This window comes from Artibeus jamaicensis, unplaced genomic scaffold (genome assembly GCF_021234435.1).
Source record: "Artibeus jamaicensis isolate MK-2021 breed Jamaican fruit bat unplaced genomic scaffold, CSHL_Jam_final contig_391, whole genome shotgun sequence".
NCBI lineage: Eukaryota > Metazoa > Chordata > Mammalia > Chiroptera > Phyllostomidae > Artibeus > Artibeus jamaicensis.
Window position 1 is genome coordinate 14,642,349 of NW_026521814.1, and position 12,195 is coordinate 14,654,543.

Sequence of the window (12,195 nt, forward strand, 5' to 3'; positions counted from 1 at the left end):
TGCATATACAAAAAACATTGCCCATAGGATAATGGCGCCTCTGTCCCCTTCAAAGTAGGCACCTTGGAACCTCACACAGTTTAATTGCCATCAGCTGCCCCACCGTATTTTCCTGAATCTCATCAGTGATCTGAAATATCTTCCCTTTCAAGGGTCATTTTAGTTTTGGGGAAAAGCCAGAAGTCACAGGGTGCCAAATCTGGGCTATAGGGGGGTGAGTTACCTGAGTGACTTGATGTTTTGCCAAAAAACTCTGCACAAGGTGTGATGCGTGAGCCAGCATGTTGTCATGATGAAGCCACCAATCACCAGTTGTCCATAGCCTCAGCCTTCTAAATCATCCCAGTACTTTCCACGGAGGAATGTTTAAGCTTAACACAAAATTTGATGCAGATTCATTGCTCTATTTGCTTAATCATTTTGAATGTGACAGCCACACAGTACGCATGCTTACTCAATGTCATCTACCGCCCCCACTGACTAGTATAGTGAAGTCGTCATTGTTTATGCATGTGTATTCCAGTCTATTCTCCATGGCTGCCAGGTTACATCAATGTTGCTCAAACTGTTTTCATTGTATTAACAATTGCTGGACTTTTTTCAGATAGACCTTGTATTCCCATAATATTTCTGGGTAAGAGAATTAACAGTCATTCAGTGGAAAAGTAGTGTAAGATAATGTGCTATCTCTACAGTTTTGCAACACTTTAGTATTCTTCCATAGAAGCATTATATGTGTAAGATTCCACTTAGACTTTGTTTTAAAACAAGTAAAAGTTTCAGAGGCTTATAAACTGAGGGCAAAGAACATAGGCTTTGGAATGAAATCTGTATTTGACTCTTGACTGCACTTAACTAGGTATGTGATCTGAGGGTAATAACTTCTCTGAGCTGAGGTGTTCCCATCTGCAAAACAGGAATAGTAGTACCTACCTCATAGATTATTGTGAGACTTAAATGTGGTAATGTGTGTAAAGCATTTAAAGTGTCTTGCATATAGTAGGTACTTAAAAAGCAGTAGCTTTTTAAAAAATTTAAAGCAATACACAATACCAAGTGAAAGTGTGGCTTATATTCTTTTTTAAAAATCCTCCCCCAACCAAACACACACAAAGAAAAACTGTAGAGACCATTAAAGATATATGTGTTACTCAGCCTGAAATAAAAGGTTTGGGAAGACAGGATGTGAAAAAATTTTTTTCACTTGGTCATGGAGGTCCCTGCTGCTCCCCGCTTCTGCTTCTGCTGGTCTGTGCACAAGTAATGGGAAAGTACGGGGAAGAGAACAGCTCTAGAAGTACGAGAAACCAAAATTAAGGGTAACAGTGGGAGATTCTTTGTGGGCAAGCTCCCAGTGCTCTTGATCCTGGGACCGAGACTCAGCCATTGTGGAAGCAGATTTTACTCATGTCCTTCTGCCATCTTCAAATCAGATGACTCATTAGAAACAGTGCGTGGTGTCTGAGGGCACCATTGCATTGCTCCTCCTCTTATCCGTCAAAGACAAATGGTGCGTGTGAAGCTTGCCTTCCAAAATACGGAGAACTGTTGTATAAGTTGTGTAACCCTGCACAGTTCAAGACTCTTCTGCACTGTGGACCTCACAGGTTGTCCCTGCCTACAGTCAGGGTGTTGTTAAAGTACATTGTGAGGATTCCAGCCCTTTTCCTTGTTATCACCAGCATGACCCAAGCCATCGAGTTTTCTCTCTGAGAAAGAAAATGTAGACTTGAAGCGCACAGGGGCTATGCTTAATTAAAGGGCTTTTATAGACTGTGATTACCATAGGCAGGTGGATAGGGATATCCTTCATCTTCTCTTTTAAGACCATCCTCCCTGAGGCTGCCCAAGATGTTATTATGAAGATGGTACTGCCACTTTCCACCAGCCACCTCCTTATTTTGGATAACTCCATAGAGGTGGAAATCTGGCCCCACTTCCCTCTTTTTGGAGCATGGAAGACCCCTTGCATTGTTGGCTACACCCTCCAAGCTGTGATTATGGTGACCAATATGCAGTGAAGGTGAGGTTTGTGGACCAGGTGTTTGATGAGCATGTGGTAGATTTTCTGATTGTGAAGGTCATCTTGCCCACAGGGGCAGGAATATCCAAGTTGGCAGTCCTTGGCCCAGATGAGCTGCACTACACCTGCCTGGGCACATTTGGCTGCCTGTAAATGTTGCCTATAGGAAAAACCTGGTAGAACTAAACGAAGAAAGAAAGGAAAAGCTGGTAGAACAGGACATCATGGTGCACTACACATTCAACAAGGTGCTCACACTGCAGGAGCCCCTGCTGGTGGGGGCCCTTTTCTACATCTTGTTCTTCATAGTCATTGTCTACATCAGGGTATACTTTTTCATTACAAGGGATCTGCCGCAGAAGCCAGGATGAGGGTGGCTTGTATCACAGGGCAGACCCTGTGGGTCTCTACCGTCACTCTTACAAGACTGTCAGTAAGTGTAAGCAGTCCTTCAATAGTGTTAAGAGCCTGGAGACAGAACACAAGGCCTTGGCCAGTGATATTGCTTTGCTGTAGTCCAGGCCAAAGACAGGGTGATCTGATCTCTGTGACAGAGTGAATGAAACGCAGAAGCCGGATGCACAGGTTAAGGGGCTGGTGCCGAAGTCAACTGTAGGAGCTGAGCATCTGGTGGCTGGCAAGCTCAAGAAAGACACATGTAGAGAAAGAGTAAAGCTCAGCTTCAGGAAAAGTGACAGGAGCTGGTCACCAAAATCAGCCACATCCTGGATGCTCTGTAGCCCCTGCCAGTTATCCCCAGGGTGGGCCCAGAGTGTTGTGCTTACGGATGGCAAGCGTGTGTGTGAGGGTGAACACTGAGGCCAGTGAACGCTGGCATGTGTTTTGCAGGAGGCCTTCAAGGAAGAGAAGCCAGGCCCTTCCTCAGGTGCACAAGAAGCTTAGTTTTTGTTCCTAAAGTATTTTAAAAAACAAATGAACAGAAACTTACTCCATTAAAATATCTTTGTGTTTTGAACAAAGAAATTTGCAATATTTGATTGGTTTGATTTTGTTCTGAAGCCTATGATAGTCTTTCAAGCCTATAAGCTCCTTGCTTTATACCATTCTGATTCCTGATGTTTGGATATTTTGCAAGTGTGTGCAATTTTTTAAACTATTTTTAAAATTTTTCACCTGGGCATATGTTCATCGATTTTAGGGGTGGGGGAGAAATATTAGTATGAGAGAGAAACATCAATCAGTTGCCTCCCGTACACAGTACACCCTCACAGGGGATCAAACCCACAACCTTTTGGTGTATGGGGCGAAGCTCCAACCAACTGAGCCACCTGGCCAGGGCTGTGCATGTTTTCTAAAGCATGTCTAATCAAAGGAAAATAAAGCAAGTGCTATGAAAAAAATGGTCTTTCAGTTGCAGTTGACATATTATATTAGTTTTGGGTGTATAATATAGTGATTAGCCATACAATAATTTATGAAGTGTTCACCCCAATAAGTCTAATTATGGTTTGGATTCTTAAACCCTTGCCCAAACCATTGAAAAAAGGGTTAGAGTTTGTTTGAAAAAGACCCAAAGTTAAGGGATATGATTCAACAGTTGTCTTATGTCATTTTCATTCATAACCTGCAGTTGGTCTCATTCTATAGGTAGTTCTGTTATTGTACAATCTGTATGAAAGAGAAATAATTTTCTTTATGCTGTTGACTACAAAATCTGGTATAGAAAAATGTTCATTTTCATAAATACTTTTCTGCTTAAAGTTAATCATCTAAAAAAAATCACAAATTTCAGGTATCCTGTATAGGTTCATAAACCAGAAACCTTTCTATATAAATTTTAAAGAGTGGGTTTAATTGTCTTGCTAAACTTAATAATAGAGCTTTTGAGAGATTACTTTATGTGTAAAGATTTTTCTTAATTCACATTCTGAACTTAAAACTCAGGTCAGCCTCATAGCAGCATCTTTATTTACTGACCTTGAGGCAGTTCGTGACACTCTCAGTGCCATTTTTGAGTTCAAGAGTAGAAGGGCTGGGGGTTGGGAGAATATTGATGCAATTTTTCTTAGAAGGTTTGGCCTGTAATTGTGATTAATAACAGTTGCTTTCACTATCTGGAAACAGACAGGCTGGTTTGTCTGCCTACAATCATGCTGTGATAAATGGAGCTATTTTAACTCTGGTTTTGTGTATCAAAGAAAACAGATGTAGTCTGGAACTGGAGGCCATAGGAAATATAAAGGCTGCTTAACTTAATCTTCATAGTGCTTGTTTTTGTAACTGACGAGCTGGTCAGTTTAAACAGCAAAGTTTATGTCAGCCACATATTTAATTTCAATTTATGACTTAAGTTTTTCAGTTGTTCATTTGCTAAAGTTATACCTAAGTCCTTGTCAGGAAGTAAAAACCCTTGATTAAATATAACCAGTCTTAGTTTAAATATTGGTGTCTCTAACTAACTAAAATTATTTACTGTTGTTCAGAGAATAATTAGGGGCAGCTATTTTGTGTGGTCTTAACAGAATCCAGTAGTATCAGAAACTTTAAAAAGAGACTTCAAAGGAATAAGCTAAAGATCAGCTTTGAGGCCATTTATTAAAAACCTGTATTGTGAAATAAAAGATTGGAAAGGAAGAAATAAAACTGTTGCTATTTATACATGACATGATTGTCTTCATAGAAAACCCCAGAGAATCTACAAAAACAAACTCAGCAAGATTGCAGAATACAAGAATACACACAAAAAATCAGTCACATCTCTGTGTATTAACAATAAACATGGAGACTGAGATTTAAAATATTTACAGTTGCTTCAGAGAATGAAATAGGCACAGATCTAACAAAATATATGCAAGATCTGTGTTCTGAAAATTACAGAATGCTGCTAAAAAAATCAAGACGTAAATAAATGGAGAGACTGTAAAAAACCGGATATAGTAAAGATGTCAGTTCTCCTCAGATTGATCTGTTAATGCAATTCCCACCAAAATTTCAGGGATATTTTTAATAGATATAGAAAAGATTATTCTAAAATTCACATGATAAGGCAAAGGAACTAGACCGCTAAAGCAATTTAGAAAAAAGAAAAACTCAGGAATCAGTCTACCTGATTTCAAGACACAGCTGTGGTAATCAAGATCGTGGTATTGGAGGAGAGACGCTTTGATCAATGAAACAGAACAGAGAACCCAGAAATAGACCTACACCATTAGTCAATTGATTCTGACAAAGGTACAAAAGCAGTCCAGTGGAGGAAGCGTATGTAGACTGTTCAACAATGGTGCTGGGACAACCAAACATCTGTAGGCAAACAAAAAAACCTTTGATCTTGTACCAAAATTATCTCAAAATAGATAATGGACTTAAATGTAAAACATAAAGTAATAAAACTTCCAGGTAAAAGAGTGGGTGAGGAATCTCCAGAATCTGGAGCTAGGCAAAGAGTTTTGAAACTCACAATTCATTAAAGGAAAAATTAGTAAGTTGGATCTTACCAAAATTAAAAGTGTTTGCTCTATGAAGGACTCTGTTAAGAGGATGAAAGGATAAGCTACAGAGTGGGAAAAAATGTTCGCAAACCACATATCCAATAAATACTTATGTCTGTAATGTGTAAAGAACTCTCAAAACTCAATAGTGAAATACCAACACCTATCACGAAGCTAAAATTAAAGAATAGTGACAATATCCAGTGCTGGCGAGGATGAGGAGAGACCAGGTCAGTCATATATTGCTGGTGTTAATATAAAGCGGTACAGCCATTCTGTAAACAGTTTGGCAGTTTCTTATGCAATTAAATATGCAACTACCATTCAAACCAACAGTTACACTCTTGGGCATTTACACCAGGGAATTGGAAACTTCTCTCCACAACGAAAAACCTGTACATTAGTATTCAGAGCAGCTTTACTCATAATAGCCTCAAGCAACCTAGATGTCCTTTAACTGGTACAGTAGTCCCCCCTTTCCATGGTTTCAGTTACCTGTGGTCAGTGATGGTTTGAAAATATTAAGTGGAAAATTTCAGAAAGAAACAATATATATGTTTTAAAGTGCAGCCCTCTCTGAGTAGCATGAGGAAGCATCACGCTGTTCTGCTCCATCCTGGCTGGGATGTGAATCGTCCCACACTGCGTAACACAGACTGCCCAGTAGTCATGTGGCCATCTCAGTTACCAGATAGACTGCTGTGGTATTGTAGTGCGTGTTCCCAAGCATCCCTTATTCTACTTAAAAATGGCCTCGAAGTGCAAGAGTAGTGATGTTGGCAATACATGTATGCCACAGAGAAGCTGTGACGTGCTTCCTTTAAGTGGAAAAGCATGTGTGTACAGGAAAAAAGTCTATATGGGGTTCTGTATTCTCCATGATTTGTGCTTCCACCGGGGGTCTTGTTAACATACATCCTGCTGCGGGTAAGGGGGAGACTACTGTAAACACTTGTATATCTGTACTGTAGAACACTACTTAGCAATACGAAGAAATCAGCTATTAAGGCATGCAACAGCCCTGGCTGATGTGGCTCATTGGATTGAGTGCTGGCCTACAAACCAAGGGGTCGCTGATTCAATTCCCAGTCAGGGCACATGCCTGGGTTGCAGGCCAGCTCCCCAGCAGGGGACGCACAAGAGGCAACCACACATTGATGTTTCATTCCCTTCTGTTTCTCCTTCCCTTCCCCTCTAAAAATAAATAAATAAAATCTTAAAAGACATTTTAAAAAAAGGCATGCAACAACTTGGATGACTTTCCAGGGAGTTGTGCTTAGTGGAAAACAAACAAAAAACAATCCCTAAAGATTTATGATTTTATTTCTATAACATTTTTGAAATGTCAAATTATAGAACTAGAGAATATAGATTAGTGGATTCCAAGAATCTGGTGTGGGGAGGGATGATTAAGAACAGGCACCGTGGGGACCTTTGTGGTGATAGAACTGTTCTGTGTCTCAGCTATTTCAGTGCCAGTATCTTGGTTGTGATTTTGGTCTTTTTATAGCTACCAGATGAATATAGCCTCTCCAATATTGAATCTTTATCAGATTACCATAAGATAGCAAAAATTTTGTTTTGACCTCTAAATTAAATTTTTCTCTTTTTTTGTGACTAGCTTTTTTTTCCACAAAACTTTAAGTTGGTTATAATTTTTTTTTTCTGAAGCAGTGTTGTAAATAGTTGGCTCCCAGGACCAGACTCTAAAAGCCATTTTAACCCATAGTTTAGCCAAATATTTAACAACGTCAACAATTTCAGCTCTGTCATAGGATAAACAGATTTGAGAGCTGACAGAAAATCTGCTGTAAGGATATATTAATTCCTACCCCTTCCCACTCATGCAGTTACAGGTGCCCGGGCCGTGGCAGAAGGTCAGGGGCACGCTGTCTGTTCCGGCTCTCACCGGGTGCTGTATATGCCTGGCGTAGCTTCCTGTCTCAGGCGTAATCCCTGGAAGAGACCAGGTGCATTGTGTATTACCACTCCTCTTCGGATCTTTAAAGAGAACTTTTTATTTCCAGCAATTGTATGTACAAGACTCTGCTAAGTACTAAGTGTTTGTTGGTATGAAAATGCACGTACTGCGTTATTAACTTGTCACAGAATAATTTTTATAGTTAGTTGCATGTGTTTAGCCAACAATTAACCCTAATAGATATTTTCAAGTGTAATATCTATCAAAATTGACTTTAGGTAAAATTTATTTTTAATGTTCTGTGTTGTCAAACACAAAAGTCACACAGCTGGCTATTTGTGGCTGTTTACATTTAAATTGATTAAAATTAAAATGTGTTTCTTCATTACAGTAGCCACCATTCATGTGCTAGATATTCATGTATGGCTAGGGGGCTCCCGTGTTAAACAGTGCAGATGCAGAACACTTCCATCATCACTGAAAAGCCTGTTGGACAGTGGCCGTGAAACTTACTGGTTGGAAAAATGGCCAAAAATGACAGAATGTTTTTCAGTTGACATTAGATTCAAGTTTTTAAGCATTAATTTTAAAGAAAGTATCTTTGCCATTAATGGTTGTTTTTTTCCTCAGTAGATAAAATCTTGCAATTTCTCTTAATTTGGTCATTAACTTCCCATTTAGAACAAGGTCACCTAGTGACGACCGTATGCCATTGGCAGCCGGTTCATTTGGTAATAGCAGTGAAGGTGCATTGCCTTTACGGAAATTGTTTGGGCTCCTGGGAGGTGGACACTTGGAAGTATATAGTTCAGGATTTCTTGGGCTTGGCACCGTTGCCATTTTTGGCCAGATAACTTTGCTGTTGGGATTGTTTTGTGCATTGTGGTATCTTTAGCATCATTTCTGGCCTCTACTTGCCCCAGTTGTGATAACTGAAACTGTCTCCAGACATTGTTCACTGTCTCTGGCATGCAGACTTGCCTCTGTTGAGAAGCACCTGTGGAGTCTGAAGAGTCTTAGCTGCTGTATAATAATAACAACTCTGAGTGTATCCAAGAGACTGTGCCAGACTATAGGGAATGCAAGGCAGATAGAACCAAAGTAAATGAAGGAGACCCAGGTTCCTTTTTGTAGAGATGTGAACCCTTACCCCTTATCTGAAGTAGCTGATAGGTAACTGTGATTCAGTGTTTATTTTTTATTTCAGTTAACATTTATTGAATTCTTACTGTGGCGTACACATGTTCTACAGGCTCTACAGGTTCTACATGTTCTACAGGCTTATAGCAGGGCTATAAGCATGAATAAAACGTGGACTTAGTCTTCAAGGACCATATGATGTTTTCTCTCCTCTTCTACCCTTTTCTATCTCATGGTATTTGACCCGTTTACTTGCTTTTGACTTTGTTGGATAGGCATTAATTTCCACAGAGTTTAAATTTCAAGTGTGTCAAGCTGTCTTTTGGGGATATAGAGCAGAATTAACACATGATTATATTCTGAAGACAGATTGAATCCAGCTCTTGTGATCTGTTATTACTCTGGTGGTTTAAACTTTTTTTCTGTTTTATAATCTCTAAAGACCTATTCAAGTATTTGTAAGATCTTAGAGATACTGTATAAACTGCACTGGTGAAACCTTAGCATGAAGACATTTTAACTATTTACTAAGAGAAAAAGCTTATACTATCAGATATTAATTGCTTTGTTAACATGGTATTTTTGAATTTTTGCATCTTGATATCAGAAGTTTCATTAGAAGAAAATAAATCAGATGACTTATTAATCCAGTATGACTTTTAAGTACCCACTAAGCATTAAATCAGCCTCGTGAATCGTCATAACCCCATCTCATACGCCTTTAAAGGCTGGGGGTCAGCATCCCTTATTTGGAGATTTTTTGGCTGATGTTTAGCAGGTGCCTTCACCAAAATCAAACACACAAAAACGTGCTGTATAGCACTAACAAATGGACAACCAAATCCCCTGCCTCCTCTAAAAAAACCTTGTCACAGGTCACCGGGTACCTCAAGGACTGGAAACAGTCTGCTCTCCTTTCTTTTCATCAGTACCTCAAGCTTCTTGGGGCCAGAACCTCATCTGGCAAGAGATGGGGTGTACCTCCAGCACCAGTTTCTTACATAATTCACCAGGAGGTTAGTTGCATTACTTAAATCTAGAAATACAAGTGGGTGCTTGGGTCACTCATACAAGCAGCTAAGTCTAGATTTTGTTTTAAAAATATGACCTATAGTGCTAAAGGTATCCAGTATGCTCAAACTGCAACTTTCAAAATATAGTTGTTATAGTAATGGTTAGGTGCTTTTATTCTACTTTGGCTAAACTCTACTTCTGAACTTTCACTTCTGTCATCTAAATGTATAGTTTATTTCATGATAAGTATCTAAGAAATCTTTTCAACCTTGTGATCAAATTCATAATGCAAACAGTTTTAATTATATCTAATTAAAAAGAACTCTGGTGAGTAGACCTAGATTTATCACTTTTAAGCGAGGACTGTTGGGTAGTCTCTGCTAAGTCTTCAGGCCCTTAGAGCACACAGTGGTTCCAGGTCAGTTTTGGTGGCTGGCCAACCACTGTTTCCACGCTTCACACGTACACCACTCACTGCCCAAGCCCCTTCAATATATATCCGTCCATTCTTCTGTGCTATTGATCATACAAAAAAAAGGCATTCTTTCTCGGAGATGTTAGCACCCAGAGGGGATTGTTGGCCCTGTGATTTCAAAGAGCACCCTCCAAAGTTTCATGTCTTTTGTGTTCCAAAAGTAAGTTTTCAAAAATATAGTGTATATTGTAGAAGACAACGAAATACTTGTTTCATCCAGCCTGTATGTACATTATCAGAAATTAATCTGTAAAAAAAAAGTGAACTCTACTTTTAACTTAAGCAGATAAAGAATTTCCCCCATTTGTTTTCTATAATGTTTAGTATTTGACTGGCTTATATTTTTTGTATCTTTAAGAATGCTTCCAAGGCTCTTAAATATTACCAGGATTAAGTACTTTCGGTATTACATATTTAGAACAATTGTGAACTGTGGAATACAGGGTCCCTTTTTTATTTTCAAAGGTGGTGGAATTGGCTTTCTGTAGCACCAGTGTTGACTCTCAGGCTAGGTTTATACTTCTGTAGGAAATCAGAAGTTAAAGGAATAGAGTTGAGTCAGTAGTCACAAATATCCAGCCTCAGGTAATACAGGCCTGGAAAGAGCATTAGGATTCATGTGATATGAATGTATCATGTGATATGAATGTGTACATGCCTTTTCATGGATCACTATACAAACAAGGAATGTTTCCGTCTTAGGCTACCCGTTTTCATTCGTTGTCCTGTCTTTCAATATGACATGCTGCATGAGGAACAGAGTCTCATTTTCATTCCTGAAAACGAGGTTTACGGATGTTGAAGCAGCTCCTGTAGAGTTGTGCACATGTGTGTCACATGTGTCCAGACCAGTGTAGCCTGCTTATTTCTCAGTGCCCAGCAGGACAGATAAAGATGGGACACACAGCACCATCACTGTCATTGTCAGTTAGCTGCAGAGTAAAACTCTTCTACTTTGAAATGTGATCTCTCTTTGGGATTAGGACCTTCGGGGTTTTGTTGTTGTTTTCAATGTATCAATCCATCTGAGACAGCCAGAGAAGGTTCCTTATAATTTTAAAAGAGCTGTTTCCAATAATTGTCTTATTACAAAGACTCACTGAACATTTTTACTTAGATTGTGTTTTTTGTTTGGACACTTAATCTTACAATGTATTTATTTAAATTGTTAAGCAAAACCAAAAAGATTCCTAGCCCCTTTAATTGTGTGAGCTGTGATCTCTGATCTCAGTTAAAATTCTGTTATCACTCACAGAAGCTCACAGACCTCTGCCATGAAGGGGTTAAATTCTTTCGTTAACTGTGTCTATGAGGGGCCATGGCCATGCTGCCTGTACTGCCTTTTTAAAAACTTTCTAGTTCACTAATCAAATGTATGTTAGATTGATTATTGTAAAAGTATAAACCATAGAAAATTTGACAAGATAGATGTGTAAATTATCCTTCTGACAGAACTAATGATGCACTCCAAGCACCTTCTGTTTTCCAGCGCTTGGCGAGCGACTTCATTAAATATGCAGTGGCTGTTGGGTGGCTTCTCAAATGATGGTTCAGTTCCTTGTGGAATTGCATCATTACTAGAGGTGTAAAACCAGGCAGACAAGCTCGCTGTTGGGCATCCTGCTGAGGTTCTAATGTGCTCCATCTTGTTGTAGCAGTTGTTTGCAGTCTTTTCGGCACAATTAGATCCGTGACCACAGGACACATTCAGTGAAGCTACATTACAGATAACAGTGGAGACTGGCAGCTCTCAGCTCTGCGCCCCTCCGCGGAGCTGCCTCAGCGTGGGCAGCGAATCTCAGTGCCGCTTCCGCTGGGTTTTAATCCCTTGGAGCAAATCTGGAAATAACTGACTTGTAACTTTTTAAAAGTTCTTAAAATCTTAGGATATTTGAGGTGAAAAGACTGTAGATTTTAATCCTTTTGCCAGTGAGAAAACAGTCTGAAGGGTTGTGCTGAGTTGTCCCTTAGGGTGATAGTAGGAGGACCTGATGGAATATCTCTTAGGTGCTAGAGATTCTGTAAATAGGAATTTATACTGCTTGGCTTCTAATTTTAGAACTCTTTTAAACAAAAAATTTTTCTTTTTTGAATTTAGAATTTTTTCTGCTGTACCTCATTTCCCCTCATCTTAACACCAGCAATGCCTTTTTATTTCTAGAAGCTAAGCAGA

At 39.3% G+C, this 12,195-nt stretch overlaps 1 protein-coding gene and 1 pseudogene across 2 annotated transcripts in view; both read left to right on the plus strand.

The window, feature by feature from the left end:
- AGPS (alkylglycerone phosphate synthase) overlaps positions 1–12,195 on the plus strand; it is a 148,387-nt gene that overhangs the window by 129,228 nt on the left and 6,964 nt on the right. The gene's annotated exons all lie outside the window — the stretch shown is intronic.
- On the plus strand, positions 32–2,969 carry LOC128627418 (dolichyl-diphosphooligosaccharide--protein glycosyltransferase subunit 1-like; annotated as a pseudogene).